Below are 6,000 nucleotides of genomic sequence, written 5' to 3'. Positions count from 1 at the left end.
GTCGCTATTCTTTGCCTCAGCACCTCGTCTCCCAATTTATTGGCGGGTCGTGCAGTGAGCAGAGCAAGCTTGGACTTGGTAACAATTTGATGTACAGCCCTCTGTCTCAAAAAACTTATATATTTGTGCCTTGACTTCTAATGGGCAGAACAGTTCTCAGAGCTTTCTAAGATGCTCTTCCCAGGTTACAATTCTCAAATTTGGCTCGAATAAAATTTTCCATTTCTTTTTTAGACTGACTGATTAATTTTTCATTGACAAAGGACAGGTGCAGGCATATAGACCAGACACAGGGCCTCTTGACCCAGGCTCCCACAGCACCCTCCATGATCTGCAGACACAAAAGCCCCTTTGTTCCTCGGCTTCTTCTCATTCTCAAGAGGGCCCCCCCACCTCCCCCGCCAAGAACAGTTCAAGGCCTTGTGGAAGGATGATTACCCTAAACTCAGTAATCCTCATGATAACTTTATGAAGTAGAGGAACAGCTATGATTGTTCCCATTTTACAGATAAGGAAACTGAGACTCAAAAAGATGAGGTAACTTGTTCAAGTTCACATAGCTTAGTGGCAGAGCAGGTGTTGGGCTGTATCCCACAGGCCTATGAGGCCTGCACTTGCCCAGTTTTAAGACCGAAGAAAGATCCGGGAGTCAGCAACAGAGACATCAGTGGTTTAATGGACAGGGGGAAGCTTACACGTCTGAAGCAACACCCCACCGTGTGCGGTGATGGTGGGCAGGACACGGTGGCAGTCCTCACTCCTGGGGGTAAGAAGAGGTTACCCATTTTAAGGGGGAATTACGTCAGGTTGGCTCATTAGTTACCAGGGAAACCAGCAGAGGGGCATGCCCCTCACTGTCCCTTTGATAAGAACAATCTCTAGCTGGGGCCTGGGGCAAGTATGTAGGAAGGTCAATCATATGAGTAGGGTGTAGGTGAAGCAAGCGCTGGTTGGGCAGGGGATGTACAGAGAGCAAGAGAACAGTCATTTTGAGTGACCTGACCATACAGCAGGATTCAACCTCCCATGTGACTGCAAAGTCACTCCTCCCACAGATCCAGGTTGCGAACCCAGGCATGAGTTTCTTGGCCAGGGGTTCCCATGCAAGGGATTTTCATAAGCGTAGTCCCATCATTGGAGAGGGAAGGCTACCATGTTTCTGAGCCCTAGACTCTTCCCTCTGTCATCACATGGGAGCTGCTTCTTCTCTGTCTTTGGAGATAATGAGCACTGAGAGATTCATCTTCCTTGCGACTGCAGAGTAGTTCCTGGTATCTCCTTTGACCCGCCCTTGATAAAGGCAGGTGGCTTGGGGAGGGGTGTGGTGCCTCCTCTCTAGTTCCTCATTTTTGGATCAGGCCACCCTGGCCCATGTCCAGTACTTCTGTGGCCTTAGCAGAACCAGTGGCCCAGGGCAAGGCCACTTATAAAAGGAGAAGTGGTCGGGGGCTGAGGGGTCATGGTCAGGATGTTGAATTCGAGGCGTCTCTGGAACCTCTAAGAGTAGTGATGCCGAAAACTGGTCTCTGTGCACCATGCCAAATCGAATCTTGGAGACAGAGTTTGGGGTGAAGTAGAAAAGAATAACTTTATCGCTTTACCAGGCAAAGGGGGATGCAGTGGGTTTGTGCCTCTCAAAACTGTGTGTCCCAACCCGGGAGGATTTGGTGAGGAGTTTTATAGCAATGGTTCAAGGGTGGGGTTGCTGATAAGTATTAGGGTGTGTGCAGGGCCTCAGATGGTCTCCTATTGAGCTTCTCAAGGTTATCAAACTGTGATCTTCTCTGGAATGAAGAATGCTAACATCTTCCATTTGTTGGGGGTTTAGTTCTGTAAAGAGCTCAATGATATTGTTATGCGTATCCCTTGAGGCAGAACCGGGACCCTGCCCCAAGGCTGCACTATTGTTTCATGGCTGCTTCTCCCCTGTTTCTGCATCCCCTCCCTTCCCTGATTAGCAACTGTTTGAAAGATTTCCGTGCCCAGGAGCCCCACAGGGTCCTGCTCAGTTTCAGGAGGTGCCCTACATGTAGCTGGATTTGTGGCTGTCAGGTTTGGAGGAAAGAACTGGCCTGAGAAACATCCAGGGAGAAGCTTGAGAGAGCCTGAGAACCTGAAGGCAGGGCACAAAGCAGGGGGTCGTTCATGGGGAGTGGGGTGAGAAATGGAGCATTAAACCCCTGGGGACATGATGGCCGATGGGGGGCGGGGAGTGGCTGAAGAGAAGGGACAGTCAGAGGGGGAGGAGGGAAAGTGGTGGAAGGCATAAAAGGGAGAGATGTGTTAGGCACCAGGGGTGGAACAGTGTTGGACGTGTGTCCGAGAGGTCAGGGAGGAGGTAAGCCCCTGGGATAAGGGGTCAGGAAGCTCCTGGACGATACTGATGACAGACAAGCCCGGGGTGCATGGGGGCAGAGCTAGACTGTAGTGAACAGGATGAACACAGCTGTTTGGAAAAGCTTGGCTGGAAAGGGAGGGGAGATGGCATGGAAGCCTTACGTGGATGCTTGGTTGGCGGGAGGGGCAGGACTTTTTTTTTTTTGAGGATGAAAGAGAGTTGATTATGTTTTCAGGTCTGAGGAACATCCCAGAAATTTATTAGATACAAGACAAAGAGGGGATCAACCGATGGGATGAGGGAGATGGGAGGGATGGACTCCAGCCTGGCACAGTATAGGGAAGAGGGAGACAATGGCTGGGAAATAGGGATGCTCTGAAGTTGGGCCTGGAAAGGCCAAATGGCCAAGCGCCTGCCTTGGAGACGTTTCTGACATTGCTTCTGTGGGGCCAACAACGTGACCCCAGGATCCCAGAGGTTACACTGAATCTAACCAGCAAGCCAATGTCTGCCTTAAGAACAAACACTCTGGCCTTTTCTGGTGGCACAGTGGTTGAGAATCCGCCTGCCAATGCAGGGGACACGGGTTCGAGCCCTGGTCCGGGAAGATCCCACATGCCGCGGAGCAACTAAGCCTGTGCTCCACAATGAGAGAAGCCACCGCAATGAGAAGCTTGCACACCGCAACGAAGAGTAGCCCCCGCTCGCCACAACTAGAGAAAGCCGTGCACAGCAACGAAGACCCAACGCAGCCAAAGATAAATAAATTAATTTAAAAAAAAGAACAAACACTCTACTGCCGTGTAACAAACTACCCCGAACTTGGTGGCTGAAAACAACAAACGCTTACTGGCTGTCGCTGTCCCATGTGTTGGCTGTGCTCAGCCGGGTGGTTCTTCGCTCCATGGGCAGCATTTAGCTGGGAACTTCGCTGGGGCTGGAAGGGGAGGGATGGCCTCACTGGCTGTCAGTTGGGAGTCTCACTTCCCTCCACATGGCCTCTCATCCTCCAGGCCTTCTCTGTCCACAAGGCCTCTACAGCAAGAGAGCCGGGCTGCTTTGCCCAGTGGCTGCCTTCAGAGAGGGCAAAAGGAGCTGCAGGGCTTGGTAAAGCCTAGTCCCAGAGGCCACACGGCTTCACTCCCACTGCATTCTACTGGCTGACGTGAGTCACAGGTGGCTCGGATCCAAAGGGAGGAGAAATAGATTCCCCCTGTTGATAAAAAGAGCTGCAAAGTCACGGCATAGAAGGGCATGGGGGTGGGAGGGACTGTTGCTGCCATCTTTGGAAACAACTGACCACAGCATGTCTCAGGAGTCAGCGTTCTAGCTGAACATTCATTTTCACGCATGGGCAAGCATTTGAGATTTAATGTGCAGTCAAAATATCTTATGTGTTTTTTTCACTGCTCAGTGAATGCAAGTTAAATGAAAAAAAACCGTCTTAAATGAACATTGTATTTTATTCTTTTATTACATAAATGTGCATTGATTATGGGAAAATGACAAAATAATGTTTCACAAAAAGGGAAAACGAAATTCACTTGTAATCCCATTCCCTGAAGAAAATGCACAGTAGGTGAATAACCCTGAAGATTTTTGGACTGACTTTCAACCTGTAATACCTTCAGCTAGAAACCCCTCTTCTGACAATTAAAATTCTTAGAAGATATATTGCTCTCCTCGAATCATCATGCAAAATGATGATGTGAAACCAAATGTTATTGGAACAGAGGGGGCTGTGAAGTTTAAACCTAATTAGTAAATTAGGATGTCTTCTATATGTCTGGGAGTATGCTAGGCTCCCACTCCCAAGCTGCTCACAGCAGAATGGGAGAGATGGATGAATGAAAAGAGAGTTTCTATTTATTGTGGTGAGAGCTACAGCAGAGGGATGCGGGGAGGCCTCGGGTCCGTGGGGTGGGCAGGGGGAGGGGGAGACAGGAGGAGAAACAGGATGAGTTTCTCTTATATATGATGACCTCTGAGTAGAGGGTCAAAACACAAACAGGGTTGCACTGGGGCCAGAAGGAAAAGGGAAAAGCATGAATAAAGTATGCAGGTGGAAAAGGAAATTTATAGAAGGCCTTTGATGTTACATATTATGTCCCAAGTTTTTGTTTTTCTTATTTCCAGATTGCAATTTTATCCTTTTTAAAATATATATATCTATATTAGATTTTCTTTCTCAGCAAATCAGAGCAATCTTCTCCAACACTCCCATCTTTTTATTTATTTATTTATTTATTTGGCTGTGCTGGGTCTTAGTTGTGGCACGTGGGCTCCTTAGTTGTGGCATGCATGTGGGATCTAGTTCCCTGACCAGGGATCAAACCTGGGCCGCCTGCGTTGGGAGCACGGAGTCTTAACCACTGGACCACCAGGGAAGTCCATATCATTTTTTAAATCCTGTTTTGGACTTCCCTGGTGGTCCAGTGGTTAAGAATTCACCTTCCCATGCAGGGGTCGTAGGTTCGATTCCTGGTAAGGGAACTAAGATCCCACATGCCCGCGGGGCAACTAAATCCACGCACTGCATCTAGAGAGCCCACGCCACAGTGAAGACCCAGTGCAGCCAAAAGAAAAAAAAAAGAAAAAGAAAAAGAAAAAAGAATATTAAAAAACAAACAAACCTGCTTTATCGTTAAATACAACATAGTACCCCAAACCACACGAAACATGTGTAGCTTAATAAATTATTGTAAGGTAAACATCCTTGTAATTGCACCCCCCAGCACAGGAAACAGAACTTGACAGCCACCCAGAGCCCTCCACAGGCTGCCCCCAAACACACTTCTCAGCCCCCCAAAACCAGCATCCCGACTTTTATGGCAGCGCCCATCATTTCCTAATTTCTCTTTATTGTTTTATCATCTAAGGTGCATCTCCAAACATTATATCATAGTTTTGCCTTTTTAAATCTGTAGCTACTCCATCTACTTCTCTTTTTTCTCCTTGCAATGTGTTTGCTTATGCAATTTTTATGTTAAAATTGAGCCAGTCAGTTGAAGTATAAACACATATTTATTATTTCAAGAGTAAAAGGCTGTGCTAATTAATGGTGGTGAAAGCTGTTAATTTTCTGAAGAAAAACAATAATTAAGGGCTTTAAAGCATTGACTAGGGAACTAGATTGATGGTTAATACAAATATTGAAAGAGTGTATTTGCTTGATAATTTCAGGAAGACTATTATAGATGGTTTGAGCTTATAAAATATAAATAACAATAAAAGGCAGAGAATGGAGATTTAATTATAATTTTCATCGCTGTAGAAATTTTAGAGTAGTAACATTCCTTACATGGAACAGAATCTCTTTAAGAATTTTATTTCATTTTTTAGTGGTTTAATTCCATTTAGGCCATATACCCTTCAAGAAAAGCTCCAGTGTGAGAATTGTTCATATCTTGTGTGAATAAATTAGAAGTGAAATGTCAACTTAGCCCCGTCCATATTTCACAAAGAGGAAAAGAGTTCAAAACTGAGTTCCAGGTCCACGATAAATTATCTTTGAGGCAGACACATTGAAGACGATGTAGCAAGGAAGAAAGGAATCCAGTATTACACATAAGCAAGGCACCCAGACACATTTTGTCCTCATTATTCAAACCTCAGAACAACACACTTCACAAGAATGCCTTAGGAAGGCCATTCCTCATAGT

The sequence above is a fragment of the Balaenoptera ricei genome, chromosome 10 (genome assembly GCF_028023285.1).
Source record: "Balaenoptera ricei isolate mBalRic1 chromosome 10, mBalRic1.hap2, whole genome shotgun sequence".
NCBI lineage: Eukaryota > Metazoa > Chordata > Mammalia > Artiodactyla > Balaenopteridae > Balaenoptera > Balaenoptera ricei.
Note: the sequence above shows the minus strand (reverse complement) of the source record.